Source organism: Nuphar pumila, chromosome 8 (assembly GCF_984573655.1).
Source record: "Nuphar pumila chromosome 8, dmNupPumi1.hap1.1, whole genome shotgun sequence".
NCBI classification, from domain to species: domain Eukaryota; kingdom Viridiplantae; phylum Streptophyta; class Magnoliopsida; order Nymphaeales; family Nymphaeaceae; genus Nuphar; species Nuphar pumila.
In genome coordinates, this window is record NC_143256.1 from 39,392,088 (window position 1) to 39,414,073 (window position 21,986).

Genomic DNA, 21,986 nt, shown 5'->3' on the forward strand with positions numbered 1-21,986 from the left:
TTAAAATTCATCAAATAACTTCTATTCTATAAAAGACAGATCCAAGAAACTAACACATTTTACAGAAGTGAAAAATACGTTCTGGATCTCCAGAATGAAGCGTTTCAAAATAAGGATAATTTGGAAAATCGCAGAACCCAAAATTTCAAAATCCAAAAAAGTTGTTTTCATAATACGCTTAAAAACCAGACCAAATCAACTCGGATCGAGCTGAAATTTGGTCTGCAGACAGTTAACACACCAATGTAGAGAATAGAAAAATAATTTCTAGAAAATTCTCGAAAAATTCACATGAAATAACTAGTGCATGATCGGGTAAAAATTAGGGTTTTGGTTCAGTGCACTATTCATTTCTTTGAATCCACTAATGCATTTATATTTTGAAATCATAGAAAAATACAGTCCTAAATAAACCTAAACTACTGCTAAACTACAGAAAACAATAACAATTAAATTACATTATAAAATCTAAGAGATAACCTAACCTAAACTCACTAATACCCTAAATAAGATATCTAAATGAATATACACTCTAATTAAACATACTATATAATGTCTAATATCACTAACTAGATTAACTATCTATTCTAATATTAATTCTAACCTACTAAAACAACTACTAACCTACGGTTAGGCTAACTAGCTAAGATTACTCACTAACTAAATTAAACACTAACTATGTTAACTAACTATCTAGGGTTAGTCGACTAACTATAGTTAGTTAGGGTTAACTAAGGTTAGGTAAGGTCTGTTACTTGGGCTAAACTAGGGCTAACTAATGATAAGGGTTAACTAACTATAGGTGAGGTAGGGGCGGTTAGAGTTAACTAAATACCTAAGGTTAAACATCCAAGTACGGTTAGGGTTGGGTTTAACTAGAGTTAGGGGTTAACTAACTAGCACTACTAACTAAGGTTAAACCTAACTAGAGTTAGATAGGGTCAGTTAGTGTTAGTAGAGTCATTAACTACCTAAGATTAGAAACTAATTAACTAAGATTATTCTAACTAGAACTAAATACTAACTAGGGTTAGTTTAATAACTATGGTTAGACTAGGGTTGACTAAGGTTGCTAGGGTCGGTTGGGATAACTAAGGTCGGTTAGGGTTAAGAGGGTGTAAGTAGGGTTCGGTTGTGGTTAGCATCCTAACTAAGGTTGATTAAGGTTTTAACTAGGGTCGACTAGGTTTGGGTAAGGGTTAACTATGGTTAACTATGGTTCGGTTAAGGTTACTAGGATTAACTAAGGGTATGGTTAGTCTAACTAACTATGGTTAGATTAGGGGGTCGGTTATGGATATGGAATTGAAATGGGTCCACGCCACCCTAATTGGGTTAGTTACTATACTAATAACTAATAGAGTTAGAATTAACTACTTAAGGTATGGTCGACTAGGGTATTTGGGTTCTAACTAAGGGAGTTAGGTTTTAATTATGGTTAGGATACATTAACTAAGGTTGACTATGGTTTACAAGGGTTGATTAGGGTTAGTAGGATTGATTAGGCTAGGACTATGGTTATATTAGAATTAAATATGGGTAACTAAATATGGTCAAACACTAAAAGGTCGGTTAGTGTTAAACTAGGGTTAAGTAAGGATTAACTATAGTTAGTAGGGGCGGTTTGGGCAACTAACTAGGGTCGTTAACTATGGTTACTAAGGTAGTTAAGGGGTCGACTAGGGTTAGTAGCTTGATTAAAGTTAATAATTACACTAAGGTTAATTGGTATTTCCTAAAACACTAAAGTCAATCCAAATTAACTCCTACATTAAATATAAACTAAGATTAGCAACTACCTAAATAACTATACACGATTTTATAAACCCTACCCTAAAGCACACCTTACTAAATTAATTACGCCTAATTAATGCTAATTCAAATAACGAAAGTAGTAAATAGGGCTTTCAATGATAGACCACGAATTTGGTATGAGTTACCCTCCCCATTTTCTTGGTTTAATTGCACATTGGGAAAGTGTAATCTTCAAAAACCGTCCAACCCATTGGATTCACACGTTTTTCCAAATAGGCATTAAAAGCTATTGAATCCTTTTTTAAAAGCTTCCAAAATCACACTACACGATTTTGACTAGTCTTAAAAGAAGAAGTAGCATTTAAATTCTTGCCAAAATCGAGTAAACCATTTTGGAAACCTCCAAGCATTAAATCATCTTTTTGAAAACATTCCCCAAAGCATTAAAAGCTAAAGATCCTTTTTGAAAACCTTCTTCAAAGCCCTCTACACGTTTTTGGGTTAGCTTTAAATGCACATTTAGAATTTCAAATCTTTCCCCAAAAACGTGTAGACATAATTAGAAGGACCTTTGGAATTCCAAAGGTTTTCCAAAAATCGTGTAACCCTATTTAAAGAGATCTTTGGAATTCCCAAGGGATTCCAACCTTGAAAATGTAAATCATTTATAGCTGGGTTAGGAAATAGAAATTTCATTAAATGCAATCCACGAATTTGGAGGTGGTGATCTTCTACCAAAAACGGCTCTCAACACACAAAGACTTAAATGCCCTTAAATAAAATACAAAATTAAATTCATTAACTACATTAAGCTAACATTACTCTAACTAGATTAAAATATGCACAACTAACTCAAGGACACAAGAATAAAAATGAATTGGAAATATTAACTATTGTAAATGCTACACTAAAAATGATATTAGCAATTTAATTCTACCAACTACAAAAACCGAAAATGCAAATCTTATTAACTACTACACGCCATTCCAAATTACGAAATTAATGCTAACTTACCTAAACCGAAATACACTGAACCTAGACATGTTCATTCTAATTTCCTAAAACCTAATAACTGTAATATGCAACCTTGCTGGCCCTCTAATGGCTGCCCTACCTATGGAGAAGACGACTACACTTACACCCAAACGAAACATCTAATTTAGACTAACACTACATCGGCAATTACATATCTAATTTAAATTAAACTACACATGATTCTAATTGACTACTAATCTATTAACACAACTGCTAATCCTAATAACATGCAGGACATAAATCAAAAACAGAAAACACACATTGACAAACATTATCAAAAGCTAAAACTAAAACAACAAAGAACACAACCATTAAATCCGAAATAATATTCAAGCTACCTAAGTCTAAAAATCAAAATCAACAACATAAACTAACTAATCATATTCCTATTCCAACAAGAAATGCTACAACTGAACAACATTAAAATATGTTTTAACTAATCTAATTTAAATAAATCTAAAAGAATCGATAGACCTATTGACACATTAAATCCACAAAAGATTAAACGAAATCAACATTAAACATCTATTTGACACTATTAGACTTAATTACTACTGGAAAATGAGGGAAAACACAGACCTACAAATGGGGAAATTCAAAGCATACGAACACACCCAAAAAGACCTCAAAACTCCAAACGTTGGATTGAAAAACATACAAGTAAATGACCCAAACACCTAAACATTCTACGTGCTGGCCTTTGCACGAACAAAAGCTATACTATGGCTGACGAAAATAGAGAAAAACACACAACACATTACACACGCACATGATAGGTTTTAGGTAGAAGAGAAGGGAGAAGAAGACCTACCTCAAAGGGCGATCCAAAGACTGAGGGGAAAGAAGAGAAGAGCGAGCTTTGCTTGACTCCATGCCACGAGGAACCTCGGTGATGCTGTCTAATCTTTTTGTTGTCTTCTTCGCAGGGATTCGCAAGTGGCAATGCTCCGGGGTTCAGGGTCGGCCGACCATGGAGGAGCGGGACCTCCACCATGATGGATACACTCCAGCTGCAGCTGAAAATAAACAAAACAAAAGTTAGTTCCAGCAGAGTGAGAAGAAAGACAAGATATGAAAGAAGAGAATGGAGGAAGAAAACGACATCTCCAATGGTGTTGGCATGGCTTCCATGGCCAACCATGGATAAGGAAGAAGGTGGATGAGAGGGGCGGCTGGGTGGAAGGGGAGTTGAGCTAGAATCGTGCCCCTAGGGCACGAAAATCAAAGCAAAGACAGGGCTGGAATGGGCGCCCCCCCTCTTTTGACGATTTTGGCTCTTTTGAGTTATTTTCATAAAAGCTGTTAAAAAGAAAAGATTTGTTGGGCGCCTCTTTCTACAGGGGGTTTTTAGAAAATGTTTTTACAAAACTTAAGTAGGCTGAAGTTGGGTTAAATCCATGTAATTTGGTCTAGATCCAAGGTCCAAATGGGCGTCTGGATCCAAATCTCTCAAATCGGATCCGATATTTGACCAGTTACACTGTAAAGGCCATAATTCCTTCAATTTAACTCCGATTTTGATGAAATTCAAACCAGAGCTCCCTAACATCATTATGCACCTAAGTGTATGCCTTAAACTTATAGATGGTGCATTTATGCAGTGAAAATGTATTAATAAAATGTGATATTTATGCATCATCATTCCCTGTCCCTAGGCGGCCTGTTGGAGGTGCTCGCCCATGTTCCTCATAGTCTCTGCTTGTCGTCCTACAACCTCTGTAAGGTTTTTCAGAGTCTCCATAAGGTCATCACACCTGGTGCGCACGCCATCTAAATACGCACAAGTCTATACGTAAGCAACCAACCAAGACACAGGGATAAGAAAATTCCAGTTTATTAATAAGAAACTAAATCATTACAGAACCACCCTTCATTAAGATAGGGTTAAACAAGCGCTGCCAACAACTTAAGCACGACAAAATAATAATAATAAAAAAAAAACGAAACACTGACTCAGTGTTTCTAACATCAAAACAACACATCACAAATTCATGACTTGCTGGTATAGAAGTTCCTGTAGTCCTTCCGACTACCACAACACCTCGGCCTAACACGTGGAGGAGAAACAACATTCCTCAGCGTCAGAGATCTCTTGGACTTCCCTCAGAATTGGTGGCACATACTTCGAAGAAACAACATAGGGGTAGGATTCAGGAGAGTATTGGGGAGAATCGATCGCTCCACGCCTTTCTCCGTCCTGATTATCCACTTCCATAACCAATGGTCCAGAGACCGAAGATATATCCTTGATGTCTTCCGCGTTGGTCTTCCAGAGCTCATCCCTCTGTTTCGTCTGGCATTCCTCTACGACATGCCCACGAAGACTACAGTAGGGGCACTCAGCCAACTCACGGGGACAGATCTGCCCCGCGTGATCTTCCAAACACCTGGCACATGGAGGTGCCAACATATGCACATTACGTGCCAAATGTCGCACAGCTCCGCTCAAGGCCTCTTCGCCTCGAGTTAGGTTTTAGAGAGCCTCCAAAATATTGCCATAAGTCGGGTTTGCCGACATCTATCACATACATAGAACCACAAACACAAACTATCTAAAAAGCAGGAAATAAAGAAGCTTAACTCATACTTACATTGCGATGGATCATGTACGATGAAGCTCTGACCACACACCTAAACTCTGCTCTGATACCAAACACTGTGGCGACCCAAACCCCGACCTTGGAAAAAGCTTGGGATTTCTGTGAAATTTTTTTTTTGAAAGGGGTTTAAGTGATTTCTATGGAAAAAGCTTGGTATATCTATACATGTTTTTTTTGAAAAAGCATGTATAGATATACCCTCTGCACAGGAAAAGCTAACAAGTGTAAGTGCCTGTGTCAAGTGAGTGCAAAGTGACAAGTACTAGTCAACAGGCTACAGTAGCAGGGTGAACAAGTAGCTGAAACAACGAACTGAGCAACAAGTATCTAAAGAAGAAACAGTAACTGTAAAGTAAGTGTTCAAGGTAGTAACAACCATAACAAGTACTGAGCAACAAAGTAACCAAGTAACAACCATAACAAGTACTGAGCAACAAAGTAACTAAGTAACAACCATAACAAGTACTGAGCAGCAAAGTAACCAAGTAACAACCATAACAAGTACTGAGCAACAAAGTAACCAAGTAACAACCATAACAAGTATTGAGCAGCAAAGTAACAGCTGAAGCAAGTAAAGCAACTGGAGCATAGTCCACAACACAAGTGAAGTAGCAACTACAGTAAGTCAGTTGATTGGTTAGTCTTTTAGTTCTTCTGATTACTCCTTCGGGTACGCGAAGGAAACCTCGCATTCTGTGAGACATGCACCCGGCGTTTGTTATTACAAATCTAGTGTGGTAACCGAGGAAGCTACAGACCGAGTCAACCTCATGCGAGCAGCACACAGCTAGGAGAAAACACTCGCATAGGCAAGGATTGCAATCCATACTACTGCAGTAGTGAGGTCCTAAGAAGGCAACCTCGACCTCCCTGACTCTGAGTGACTGGAGGCCAAAGGACGCTACAGCTCCTGTCAAACACGTGTCGTAGTAACGACAAGTCACTCAGGGTTGTACCATCCACCCTCTTCCAAGGTGAACCATCTTGTGAATGGGAAGAAGCAGGTTTATCTTTCTTAAGGCTCATGTTCAATTATACCTCACAACGAGGAATTTGCCTCGTGGTCCCTGCAGGGTACGCAAAATGAGGACTTAGCCTACCCATCCACGTGCTCAGCCTCACACGGCCAACGGAGCACACCGCTTGTGAAAGCAGTCAAAACACCATGTTATTTTGTTTCTGTTTAGGGTATATCACACAAGAGTCCACACAACACAAAGGCCACTGCCCGAACTCCAACTGAGCCCACAACAAAACATTTCAATATTCATACCCTATGGTGTTCAATTTTCTTTCTTTTCACTTCATAAGGTAAGTGCACCTAATGCGCTTACCAATGCCTCAGTGATGTACCTCCTCAGGGTACACACTACTCAATAACAGTGTTAGGATGTGCTAAGTGTAAAGTGAAAGCATATCACAGGTTTCTATCTTTTGCACAAGTATAAACAACAGAGGCATCACATGATATTAAACTGCACTATATTGCATACTTCAGTGTTATGATTGCATTCATCTACAATTTTCATACTCAAGGGTATGAAATAGAATATAACCAATCATCCTGTCTAATGAGAATAACATTGGTTTTCCCAAGGTGGATTGTTGCTTCTTGCAGGGAAGATGCAACTGCAACACAAAAGACCATTACATGTAGTTCAACACACTCAGGCGTTTGAAGCAAATCTTTGATATTTCATCTTATGGGAACAACATTAGCTATTTCCACGGTATGGGTGCCAAGCCTGCGGACCCGAAGCAAAGATATTTCAACTACACTTGTAGTTCAACGAAGTTTTCAAATATGTGGATATGCAATTATATTCATCAGGGTTCTTTAACTAGGCATTGTACGTAACTCAGGGCATAAAAGTCTTCCTTACACGACATGACACACTTACGTGTCGAAGGTGATACTGAAATAATCCATCTAATGGGAATTACATTAGCATTGCCACGGTTTCGGGGTGCCGCGCCCGCAGAACTGAAAACAAGGACATTGCCAAACCGAACAGGACAACTCTATGGAGTTCTACACTTACTTAGGAGCGTAACATCATCTGGGAAAAATAAATTTCTGGACGGGACACAAGAGTGTCGCAAGTCCATTCGGTCATACCGAAGCAAACGTTTATGGGTTTAAAATATATATATATATATATATGTATATATATATATACTTTCATGTATGTACACAACTATATTTAGGTATAGGCGCAATAATACATGTAATAATCCGGTACATGGGCAGATCAAGGCATGTGCTCGCATGCCAACACCCTAACCGAGGTGCGAGGCAACAAACCTGGATTTGCGCTCATCAAGGACCAGCTAATGGTGTAGTTGTAAATCTGGTCATATATAAAACATACATTATTCCTAACAGTCGTTCTCTAGAGTGTCTTAGTCCTTATAGGTTTCGCCATAGAGGCCGCACACATGCTGCCAAAAGACCTATGCACAAAACATTGGTCTGGTCCTCCGGACCTGACCACTAAGCACAACCATGAGAATCGGATCTGATTCTCTGCTTGGACCCGACTTCTAAATAGGATCGGATGGGGCTGAAACAAGCCGCCAAAAGGGCAACCGCAAGTACCCCATGAACTGGGTACCAAGGGGACTGGACACTGTGGGTCTGGTCCTCAGGACCAAACTGCTATCAGCCATATATGGGTCTGAACCATTCGGTTCAGGCCTGGACCCACAAAGGTCGGCTTCCACAACCCCGGGTGCCCAGCACCATGCGGCTGGCACCCGGCACCAGAAATGTGCGAAACAAGGTTGGCACCATGTGTCAATCCATCTGTCAACCGAATCAGGTCTGACGTTGGTTCAGACCTGAATGGGAAGGAGGCTAACTGATTAGGGTCTAGGTGCTTAGCATTAAGCAGAGCACACCCGGTCCGAACAAGGTGAACAACAAGAACCGGGCTGGGTCAAGGCTCACTAAAATTCGATCAAACCAGACTGTAGTGTTGGTCTGAACCCATGGTTCAGACCGGCATTTCAGTCCAAGATAGGAAAAAAATAATAAAGAGAAGAAACACGAAAACTTACTAAAGAAAAAGAAAGTCTTGAAAGCATGTGTTGGGCGCGCCACCCACAGCGCCCAACTCCCATTATGGCGAAACTGGCTGGCTAAAGGGTTTGGTCACACAGTGACCCAGGTCCAACAAGGTTGTAGCGCCAGTCCCAACTCGCTGGGATTGGGTTGAGCCCCAACACACACACACACAAATACGAAAAAGAAAGAAGAGTTTCGAGCTGGATTTCCGCAACTGCTCAAGCACGCAAGAAGATACTAAAAAGGGGGGGGGGGGGAAGGGTGCTGGGTGTAGGCTGGAAGAGCCCAGCTTGGTCCAACACACCCCAGCAAGTTACCCATAGCCACGGGTGCCTCAAAGACCCTGCAACCGAAATAATGAAATACATGCTGGAACTAACAACATAATAAAAAAAAGAAATATACATAGGCATGAAAAACTAAAGATAGAATGGAAAAAAAGAAGAAGGGAAAACGATTGTTAAAAAAAGATGCAGCAAGTCTAGCAATGTAACTCAAAATGGTCTAATGGAAGGAGATGCATTTTTTTTCAAGCTAATCCACCCTTGGAGTTCACATGCATGGATGCGTCGCTCCCTCGGCTTCATGTGCAATGAAACCTTGAAAAAAATATGTTGAGTCTTCACCTTAGCGACTTGGAGAATTGGAGGAAATGTAGGGCTGCAGTCCTTCATGCCAAGGGTGGAGCTCCCACGGCTGAAGGGAGGAAGCAAATGAGAGGGAAGGAGAAGAGAGTTTGGAGAGAGAGAGAGAGTGAGAAAGAAAAATCGCCCAACAAGGGGGGCCCGATTTTTTCTAAAGGGTCTTATAGAGTGTGGGATTGAGATGGGTGGCTACAAACCATCCATCCAAGATGGAGGGCTGGGGCGGAGCACGGTTCTCCACCGCCGCCCAGCCCCTCCAATGGGTTTTAAGAATTCAAAAGGGTCTTCATTTTGTTACAATGATGCCATGGGGCTGCCGCCCATGCATCCAATAGAGAAGGGTCAAGGTTCATGATGGCCTTACATTGAAAAGGGTTCCTTGGGATCCCTCGAATCCCAAGACAGCTCAACAACCCAGGTTTCACACCAAACCCAAGAGGATATGGCGCCTCCTTCAGCCCCAACAACGTCTTCCATACTCTTAATGACAAGACTTTTATAAATTTTAAGATTTTAAATTTTTTTTCTTTTTAATAATTTGGGTTGGGCCAATCGTGGCCCTCCCTTTGTGAGCCTTAAAAGTCTCTTTACCATCTTGCCACTCACCCAGCTGGTCAATGGGACCAGCTGGTTCCATGGCCTTAGTCGTCCAAGGCCCTCCAAAGAGGACGATTAAGGCCTTGGTTGACCTTGACCAATGGAAAAATAAGTAGTCTGTTATCTTGATTTCTAATTTTAATTAATTCCAGATGTTTTTCCATGATGCTTTACTAATTTTATTTTTCATTATCATAGTAAATGTCATCACATAGCTACTTGAGTGAATAAATCTTCGATTTGAGCGAAATCGGTCTCGTTTAGGCCCTCGCTAATTTTGTAAGCGATCTCCCGTAATTCACATGCACTGACAAGGTTTTTTCGTCGTTCGGATCTCAAATTTGAGGTGTATCTCTACAACCCTATTCTATACTTACCCTAAAAGTTCCAGAAGCCAATTCGTTATAGATGTTTTGTAATTGCACTTTTTACATAAAATTACTCGATTTTACCCGATTCTCAAAATAAGCAAATCTTCAGAAATTGCCAGAACATAAAAATTCATCGATTTCCACAAGATTACACAATATACATCAAGAATGAAAATCATGGATCTTACACAAAGATCAGAAGCTATTTTCCTATCAGAAAATTGTTTCAGTTCTTGTCAGCAAGTTCGAAGAATTTCAGCTCTTCCATATCAAGAGAGATTTTAATCAAGTGGCCGATAGCCTATCCAGCCTCGGCTCCATTATGGCATTCAAGAATGGAGAATCTTGTCGCTCTTTTGAAATCGGCAGACTTGACCAACCTGCTTTCCTTCCAACAGAACAAGCAAACCAAGTTGAGCAAAAGAAGAAGCCTTGGTATTACAACATCAAGAATTTTATAGAAACCAGAGAATTTCCCCCAGAACTCTCAAAGAAAGAGCAGTGAGCAATCCAGCATATGTCTACTCGATACTTCATTCTGGCCAATGTCCTCTATCGTCGTGGATTCAGTTCAGAATATTCCAGATATTTAGATGAAGATGGAGCTAAAGAAGTCGTGCGAGAAGCACAAGAAGGCATTTGTGGTGGTCACATCGGCTACCAAACCCTTGTCAAGCAGATCATCAGAGCAGGTTACTATTGGAAGACTATGCAGCAAGATTGTTACCATTTTGTGAAGAAGTGTGTTCAATGCCAAATACACGCACCTTCTATTCATGCTCCGACGACTTATTTGCAATCTGTTGTTTCTCCATGGCCATTCTCTATGTGGGCCTTCGATGTCGTAGGTCCCATCACTCCTTCTGCTTCAAATGGCTACAAATACTTCCTTGCCGCGACATAATATTTCACCAAGTGGGTAGAAGCTATCACTCTTCGTACAGTAGAAGGCCGACACGTGGTCTCATTCATTCACAAGAGCATCCTTTGTCGTTTCGGCATACCACATGACATCGTGTCAGATAATGGTAGTCATTTCAAGAATGAAAAAATGAAGACATTTTGCTCAAAGTTCAAGATCTATCATCATTTTTCTGCTCCCTACTATCCTCAAGGGAATGGTCAGGCAGAAGCTACCAACAAGATTTTAATTCGTATCTTGGAGCGAACTGTAGAAACAGGCCGTGACTGGCATGAGAAGATCCACGATGCACTATGGGCCTACCGGACCACTATTCGCACTCCAACAAATGCTACCCCATCAGAATTGGTCTACGGAACAAAGTAGTGTTGCCTCTACATGTTCAGAAGCCCGCTTTGAAATTTGCTTCACTGCTACAATTACCTCTTGATCAATACCAACAGCAGCGATTGGTACAGTTAGACTTGCTCAACGAAAGAATGCTAAAAGCAGCAGAGCATGCTCAATCCTATCGCCAGAGAGTAGCCAGGCAGTACGTGAAGTCTGTCATCGAAAGAAGATTTAAAGTCAATGATCTAGTACTGCAATCCACAACTTATCTCAAACATCATCTCGGCGGCAAATGGTCGCCAAATTGGGAAGGTCCCTATGTCATCAAAGAAGCATTACCCCGCAACTCATATTGGCTCATCAACGCCGATGGGGTGGAATTACCAGATCCCATTAATGCTCGACACTTGAAAAAGTTCTATACTTGAAGCATCTATTCTTCCATTGTAATCTTCCTATTTTCTTCAAATAATGATCAAACTTTCTTTCCCAGTTACACTGGGGCATTTTTAAAAATTTGTTCTGTATGCAGGCAGGATAAACCAATTCCTCATTTTACATACTCATGCATTCATGAGCATCAATTTGCATTCATCTGCATTAATAACAATCTGGTCAGTATTGGGATTTCAACAAACAGTCTCATCACAATTCCTAATTGTTATTCAAAAGTGAAAAACAACCATAACTTCAGTGCTCGAGCTAGTATTATTTCAAAATCCAGTGCTCGAACTGGTATTATTTCAAAATCCAGTGCTCGAACTGGTACTATTTTCAAAATCCAACTTTTAAGTCGGTCTATGAAAAACCGAGTTCCGACTCGGGTTTTCTTTAAAATTATTTTCTTTAAAAAATCAAGTTTTGACTCGGATTTTCTTTCAAATTATTTTCTTTAAAAAACCGAGTCCCGACTCGGGTTTTCTTTCACATTATTTTCTTTGAAAAAACGAGTTCCGACTCGGATTTTCTTTCAAATTATTTTCTTTGAAAAAACGAGTTCCGACTCGGGTTTTCTTTCAAATTATTTTCTTTAAAAAACTGAGTTCCGACTCGGGTTTTCTTTCACATTATTTTCCTTTGAAAAACCGAGTTCCGACTCAGGTTTTCATCAAAATTATTTTTCCTTTGAAGATCCGAGTTCTGACTCGGGTTTTCCTTCAAGTTATTTTTTCCTTTGATGATCCGAGTTCCGACTCGTGATCTCTTTACCTTATTCAAGCTCTTATTCGAGATCTTCATTTTTCTTTGTTGATCCGGGTTTCGACTCGTGATCTTTTTACCTTATTCGAGCTCTGATTCGAGCTCTTCATTTTCCTTTGTTGATCCGGGTTTCGACTCGTGATATCTTTACCTTATTCGAACTCTGATTCGTGCTCTTTATTTTTCTTTGTTGATTCAGCTTCCGACTTGTGATCTTTTTACCTTATTCGAGCTCTGATTGAAGCTCTTCATTTTCTTTTGTTAATCTGGGTTCCGACTCGAGATCTCTTTATTTATTCGAGCTCTGACTCGAGTTCTTCATTTTCTTTTGTTGATCCGGGTTCCGACTCGTGATCTCTTTACTTTATTCGAGCTCTGACTCGAGCCATTTACTCTCCTGCATTCATCCAAGTTATGTCAACCCTCAGGGTCAGTCAATTTCTCAAATTTGATATTTTGCCCACCAATTTCCAATTTAAATCTTCGGATCATCCAATTCTCTAATTTTCGACCCTCGGGTCATTCAATTCTCCAATTTTTCAAATTCAATTCCTAATTTCAACCTTCGGGTCACTCAATAATCAATTTTGACTTCCGAGTCGCCCAATTTCAACCTTCAGGTCACCCAATTTCCTATTTTGACCTTCAGGCCACACAATTTCGACCTTCGGGTCAACCAATTTCAATTTCGACTGTCAGCTCATTCAATTATCCAATTTAGACCTCCGGGTCATCCAATTTCCAACAATCAATTTTCCAATTTCCAATTTCGACCTTTGGGTCAATCAATCTCAATATCCAATTTCAATCATTTTCTCTTGCGAAAGACCCTTTTTTTAGGGAGAGTTCGAGGGAGCTCATTCTTTTCGCATGCTATCCAATTCGTTCACTTAGCCCCTTTTCAGGGAGAGTTTGAAGGAACTCGCGTCTTCGTGAACCGTTTGCAAAACAATTTCCAATTTCACACAAGGAACCCTTTTCATAGGGAGAGGCTCGACGGAGACTCGCTTTTCTTGTGGCCACCCCAATTTTCATACTAGGCCATTCTCGTCTTGGAGGAACCTCTTTTTAGGGAGAGTGTGATGGACTCGTTCCTTTCATGACCCAATTTTTCGATCTCACTATTATCGGCCCACTTTCCATAAGAGAAGCCTAATATTAGGGAGCTTTGACGAAAGCTTAATTTCTCTTCGAAAGTTCGTTTTGCAAACACCTCCTCTTCAGAGAAGAGACGAGTATTTTCCATTTCTCATTCAGGTAAGGGCTAAGCCTGAGTCTTTCTTTTTGGGGAAAAAGAGAGGAGAATTTTTGTCACGGATGTGTTGAGGCGGACCTCAAATGCTTTTTTTCACCCAGGATTTCAAGAAAATTTTGACAAATTAATCAATCAAATTATTTATTGATTTCAGAATCTTTATTACATAAATCTTTACCTCAGTTTACCTTCAGCATTACTTCCAAAAGAGTGAAGCTTTTACGAAAAGAGATTCAAAATTCAAATTCTTTCTATTGGCCAACCAAAAGGATGAAGAAAAAATCCTCGACATGGCCAGAAAAGAAGATTCAATGTTATTGCAAAGCCACAAATGATTGATATTGATCGCAGTTATGACACATCTCTAAAGATTATTCTTGTAAAAATGAGGCAGTGAAAATATCCTGAGCGCTAAAAATAGAGAGAATTCATCCAAACCTTGTCTCCTCAAAAATCACCTAAGCTGCAATTAAATATCCGCAAAAGGGATCTCTCAATTATCGTCAAGATGAAGGCGAATTAAGCGAGTAGACCCCCGGGGCCAAAGAAGATTTGGATCATCTCTGAGATGAAAGAGTTTGTGACGAATCCTTCCAGGAAAGTCCAAAACACTGTCAAGATGAAGGCAGATGCGATGAACCTCCTGACAATCCCCAAAAGATATTTAATTTCAGCTATCATCCAAAGATCTCTAACCCATGAGCCAATATCATCAAAGAAGGATCGAAACATCTCCAAGTTGAAGGAGTTTGTGACGTACCCTTCCAAAAAAAGAAAGAAAGGAAGAAGAAAGAGAGAAAAAGTCAGAACATCTCCAAAATGAAGGAGAATGTAGCCAAAACCCAAGAGAGCCAAAAGAGTGCAGAAAGATTATCATGAGAGAAGCTCCCAGGATATCAAACTGCCCCATTTATCAAGAATCTTCTTTAAATTTGTGAAATTCTATTATCAATATTCTTTCATCAATTGCTTTCATAATATAAAATTTTCTTTCCTGTTCATATCAAGAAAATTGATATCTTCCTTGAAGAAGGTCAATCGCGAGCAATTTAGATTCCAAATCTCGATTCTGTGAAGTCAATCTCGTTTGGAGGTAATGCTTCAGGTAGAAAAGAAGGAATATCTTTAAAACAATATGTACCATTTTCAAATACTTTGAATCAACAACAGAATTCTCAATATTTTGACAACATTTTCTAGCTATCTTGGCGTGAAGTGAGAGCTTGATGTTCGTTTTTGATACACCATGACACCAATTTTAAATCCCTCTTAAGGACTTGATTCCTTCCCTTCTTTGAGAGTGTGAGCTCTCAGATTTGCACACTTCCCTGTGTCCCCACTGTCCAACCATAGACAGTCCCATTCCGGTTCGAGGTCAAATCACCAATCATTTTCTCGCAAAAGGCAATTCAAAAGCTGATTTTAGTCTCTCAAGATCAACCCCTTTTCAAGCTTTAGGGACCACATTTTCCTTCTTTTTGCAAAACCCCTGTCGGATTTATTGTGCAAAATCCGAATGTTCCATCATACCATCCATTTTCTGCCCGATCAGGATAAGGGTACAAACCTGAGTCTCACTCAAAGAGGTATTCTATTTTCTACCCAATCAGGTTAAGGGTATAAACTTGAGCCTCATTCAAAGAGATATTCTATTTTCTGCCCGATCAGGTTAAGGGTATAAACTTGAGCCTCATTCAAAGAGGTATTCCATTTTCCGTCCGATCAGGTTAAGGGTACAAACCTGAGTCTCATTTCGAGGAGATATTCCATTCCCCAATCAGGTCAAGGTTTAAAACCTGAGCTTCGTTCCATACGAAGCAATTTCTGTCCCATCCAAGTTAAGGGTAAAAAACTGAACTTCACTCTTGCAGAACGAATCTTTTCTCTCATTCTTCATTTCATATCGACCATCTTCACCGGGCTAATATTTCTATACCCTGTCGGATCCTTCTAACTGGGGCATTTTTTTTATATAGCCCAAATTTGGTGTGTTTTTCTTTGCCACTATGCTCGGCCACTAGCCGGCTTAGTAGCAAAGAGGGGCATCTGTAAACACCCCAAATTTTCACTCACCTTCTTGACATCTCCACCAATTATCACATTTCAGTTCTCCGAAAGCAATAAAGGGAAAAATGGTCATTTTCTGAGATTAAACCTTGCAGAAAGTCCTAAATTCTATTCTTGAGTCTCAAAATTTCTATATTTAAGTTCAGAAACATCTTCAAACTGCAAATTTTCAAAATCCTTTTCTGGACAAAAAGCTAGAATTTCCAAGTCGTGGCTCAGAGTAGCATTTCTTGAAACATGTCTTTGCATAGCATTGCATGAACATTTCATATCATTTCACTGCACAGCATGTCATTTCGAGGTCCAAAAACTCTCAATTTCAAAATTCTGAATCCAAATTCGAGTTTTAACTCTTTTCAAAATTAATTTCAAAACCCTGGGTCTTCAAAATTGCCAATCTTTCCCATTTTACCCCCAGAACTTTGAATTATAAAAGTTTTCTCAAGAAAATAGTCTGGATAATTGGATATTAATTTTAAAGATTTTATCTCAAAACTTTTTGCAAAAAGATTTTAAATCTCTTTAGAAAATTTATGTATTTTCTTTATCCATATTTTGGCCCTGAAAAACCAATTTTTTCCAAATTCTTGAAAACAAACAAAGTTTTATCTCGTATTATAAAAATTTCAAAAAAAAAAAAGAAGTTATTTCTTTTGTTTTTATTTTCAAATAAATGGAGCGGGACCCGCCTTTGAACTAGCATCACCCTCAGACTCTCAGGTAAGTTTCTTATTTTCAAGCGGGACCCACCCAAAGATGGAACCAATTTTGTAAATTCCTCTTCTTTTTATTATTTTCTTTATCTTATAAATAGTTCGTGGAACCACACACATGTGGCGCCCGACTTGAAAATAAAAGATTTGCCAAAACAAAATAAAACTTTATTTTCAAAAAGTTGGCTGAGGTGGCATCTCCCATTTAATTTTATTATTATTTTTATTTTATTTTCACTATTTATTTTTTTAAGAAACAGCCTCAAAACGGCGCCACAACCATACTTTCCAAAAATATTCATTTTTTACCTAAATCTTAGGTAAATGAAACGAAAATTTTGAAAAACACAAGATGCGCCTCTTTTGATTTTCAAATATCGGTTTCAAAAATTTCAAAAAAATGTAATGGAAAATCAAAAGAAAGAAGCTGTGATTTCTCTTTTAGAAAGAGGCGGAAGGTCTTTAAAAGAAGGAAGGCTATTGATTCATAGAGGGGGAGAGGAAGATGGCCGATTGAGAGGTTTTTTGTTCTTATCGCAGGAGATTCACCAAGAAGGGAGCCATTTTCCTTCAGCCGAAGAGAAAGGAGGCCAATCTGAGTGCCCTCTTCTCTGTCGTGGAGCTCTTTCCACATTAAGGGTTTCATCTCCTCCATCCAGCGTGAAGACCATCCATCAGACTTCCATTTTCTTCAGCCCAATAGGAGAATCAACCACCCTTCTTGCTGTCTACCGTGTCAAGTTGGTGCAGAGGATCCAAGCAGCTGCTGCCCATCTACCTTCAGCCCAGCCACAGGAAACCGCCCCTCCCTTGCTGGTGCAGAGGATCCACAAGCCCATCCAAGAGGGGCATAGCCCAACGACCAGGTGAAGTTCTCATTACTGCCCTCTCGTTTTTTTTTTTTTCTTTGATATTCCTTTGTCATTACATAACCAGGTTATATGAGCATTTTGTCATTTGTGATTTTTGGCAAAACCACTGAATTAATCAATGGGTTTTGCCTCTTTAGTTACTTCTTGTATTGATGATCGAGAAGCCTGAGCAATGACTTCATCGATCTCTTTTGACTACTCTGTTTAAACCAAACTATCCTTCTTAATACCCTGGCCAAATATTTTTTTTAAGATTCATCATTTTTTTTTTATGTCATCTCATACAGTGTGCCTTTGGTTTCATCCATATAGTTTAGTATTTCTTCAGCAAATAGAAGATGTCGTGGGTATAAAAACCTCATTCAGTTCCCTGTTTGCGTACAACATTCTGTTGGAAATAAATTTTTTTTTTACATAACTCTCTTGTTAGGCGTGGGCAACCCCTTTTCCTCTCACGGTTTCTGCATGTTTTTTTTAAAATAGTGATTAGATGGCTATATCCAATCGATGTTTGGGTGGACTCATCGTACAAGGAATGGTGCCCTTAACTTAGGCCCAACAATCTAAATTTTCTTCTTTTAACTTTCAATTTTTTGTCTTTCCTGTATTTTATTTTATTTCATTATATCATTTCTGTCATTTAGGTGATGGGTATGTCTGTAGAAATTTTTAGCTTATCTTAATTCAGGTTCTCCTAGTGAAAAGAAGCTTGACATTGAATTTATTATCAGCTTGTGTTACACAGCACCGTACAGTTTCCTGTGCCTTGGTCTCTGCTGGAAAATCTTGAAATGGGAATTTCCAAAGTCCAACTTAACTTCTTAAAAATTTCTCTTATGCTGTCTGTGTTTTAACATTGTATTTCCCTATACTTTAGGTAATTGGAAAAGCTGGAGTTTCTGCCATTCACTTGTTATTTCATCCACTGCACATATAGGATTCATTGTATCATAATACAATCACTTGTATATAAAAGGGTCTGTATAGCATAGGTAGTATATGCCCTGTTTCCACCTTCCAAACCAGCTTTTTGATTTGTCCACCATGATTGATATCATGCCAATATGTTGTTATGAGTAATGGTCGGCTTATCATCCATCGACCCTTTCATCGATTTCTGCTAGATGTTTTTCTGCTAGATGTCTTGCTGCAACTTTTCTTCTTTTTTAGCATTTGTTCTAAGATAGTTCATTATTGCTTAATAGTATTGTACATCTTCCAAATCCCCTATTATCTACCAGCTGCACTCTCAAACTCAACAACTTTTACTACACCTTCACCATCACTTTCCCCACATTCAGCCTTAAACACTGGCTCACCAACAACAAGTTTCATGCACCACCTCAATCTAATGCTCAAGTTCACACATGTGCACATGGGCAACCTCCTGCGACACCTACATTTCCATTTGCAGCATCAATTACACATTTTCTTTTATCACTTTCCACAGCATCTTCACCTCTCCACTAATCTTTTTACAGCCCTTTCACAATATCCTTGAAACAGCCCATGGTGCTTCCACAGTACATTTCCTGCACATTGTGTATGTTATGTATTTACCCATTCCTTCTTCTGCAGGTACCCAGTCTTGATAATTAGTCATATTCATGGATGGATATGTCAATATCCATTCATAATTTTCGGACCATCTTTGGCAGGCTCTTTTATTGGTATATAGGAAAGCTTCATACCAAATTTCACTGAAAAATATGTTATAATTTAGGAATTATGACTTTGCAAAGTCATGTACAGAAACTGTGTATATCCTGTATTTTCTGATTTTACCCATTACATGTGGAATTTTAATTACTAGGTGTATTTTCTCATTATACGTATATATACTTTTATATATGTATATATACCTATATACCTATACATATATATATATATATATACATGTAGATATATCCATATATATATATATATATGTATACATACTTATATATATACATATGGATCCCTTCATGTGCACTTGTTTCCATATATGAGCATTCATGTAGCTATTTTCTCATATAAATACACCTCCATTGTTACATGTCAATTAGCACAAATTTTAACATTTAAAAATATATATATATATCTCCGTTGCACATATTCTATATATGCCCAATTCCTTAGGTATCTTGTATATCTATTCCTTGTACTAATTCTCATTTTGCAGGAAATCTGGAGGATGCTGATTCTTTTACACTATGTATTTTTTTTTATTTCATTTATTTTGATTTATGTCAGAGATGTAATAATCAAACTTGGAATAATATTTACTTTTACTGCTTAGATTAGGATGCATCTCATGTAGTTTGATTCCTGCAATATCCTGCTTCTATGAATAATGCATTTTATTTTGCAAAATCACCATGGATGTACACGAATGGCACGTGCACCAACTCTTAGAGAGTTGATGAACTCGGTGGAGTCTATATTTACGGCCCTAGTCGGAATATGGACGAGACCCAGATCCATCATTTTTCTACCAGTCACATTGAGCCTACACTCTTAGGCTATCTTAAAATTTGCACATCATATTTCCAATTTTCCAAAATGTTGTGAATTAAATCAAGTAAACTCTGAACATGTTCATGGCCACAGTCATAATACGTGAATGATTTATTTTGACTTAATACACATTTTCCCAACAAATTTCTCAGAAAATCATTTCAAAGTGCATTCATTCATTTAAATCATCTGCATAATGGCATCATCTGCTTTTTTCATGATTTTCTCAAGAAAATTTCATTCTCTGGAAATTGATTCCTCAAGAAACTATGAAGATTTCCAAAGTTGGATTTCCCAAGTTAAAGTTTTCCCGTGATTTTCCCTGAAAATGTTATTTTCTTAAGATTCATTGTCAAAAGGAATTTCTCATCTTTCTCAGGAATCAAAATCGATTTTCAGATATTTCAAGGACAATATTCTCAGGATTTCAATTTTTCTGAGTTTTGATTTTCCATCTCCAAAGAGTTTTCCAATGAATTCCAATCGTCTTCCAAAGAAAATTTTCAAAGTCAGAGTTTTCTTGACAAATATTTTCCTTTTCAAATATTCATCTTTTCTCGAGAATTCTCTCCATTTTCTGAGAATTTTCTCACATCTTCATAAACTTTTTGATGATTTCCAAATACTTTCATATGAGTTTCCTGAGAGATTGATTTCCATCTTTTTCCTGAGAAATGCTTTTCAACTCCAAATGTTTCTAAGCATACATCATGTTTTTCCAACTTATATTTTACAAAATCTCATAGCACATGCCTGAATTCTCTGTGCATTTAGGATAGAACACAATTTCGATGATTTCACTAAGTCAAGCACATTTTTGGTCCTTGGTTCGATTACCCCTGTTAAAGGCGACAGGAACGGTCGAACCTCGTACCGACAGGTCGAGCCCCATCCCAAGGATTTTCCCGCTATTTTCAAAAATGGAGGCGAGTATTTCAAAACATTTTCCAAAATCCGGTCAAGTTTGACTCGCGACAACATTTTTCCTCTCTCTTCCGCAAGAGAAGGGAAGACAAAAAAATTTTGCGACGATAACACCTACCCTCACATAGACTCCATACACAGAGACACATCAATACAATTGATTGATCGAGATCATTGACCGCACTCAGGGTCAGAATCCATTAACAAGGGTTTAGGCACAATTACTAACAACAAACATCGTATCACTACTCAAGGGAAAACAGGAAGCAAAATCACACATAAAACAGCAACATGTATCACAGCACTTCACATGGCACATCAGAAAACAAAATCACACATTCTTTCAACAAGGTTCCACGAACCACAATCACACATCGGATCTAAACATCCACCGCATGCCCTCAATGATTCTATTCAGATAGCAACACAACCATTTCATACAGAGCTAACATTGCCACAAGGAACATAACATCATCGAAATAAGACCTCAAAGCATGTGTAATCAAAGACATCTCATCCTTAACATAACTAGGACAATAACTCGATCGTCACTATGATAGATCAATCGTCTCTACCACATAATATGGAACGAGAAGGGCGAACTACGCAAGTAGTCACCTAGATCTCAATCAAAAGCTTCAACTCTCGCAGGAGTCTGCTCGAAACAGCTTGGGAAACCAGGTCCACAAGCGCAAACAAACCCTTGGATTCCAACAATCAAAAACTTAAGACCAATATACACGGCTTAATCGTAAAAATGGGGTCTCACATCGGACGACACACGAAAAACACACAAAATCATCAATCAAGCAGAATAAGTCATTAAACAACAGAACTGAATTAGAAATACTTACAGTATGATGGTCGATGCTTGCAGAGACTTGAATCACACTTCTTTATCTCTTTTAAAACACTGCTCTGATACCACTGTTTTGATAATTGAACTAAGCCAAACACACTTTTGATCAGACAAGGGCACGTCCCATCACGGTCGCCAAACCTGTTGTCGTCGCAAAACTTTTTGTCTTCTCTTCTCTGCCGAAGAGAGAGAGAAAATGCTTCCACGAGTCAGACTTGACCAGAGTTTTGAAAATTTGTTTTGAAATACTCGCCTCCGTTTTGAAAATAGCGGGAAAAT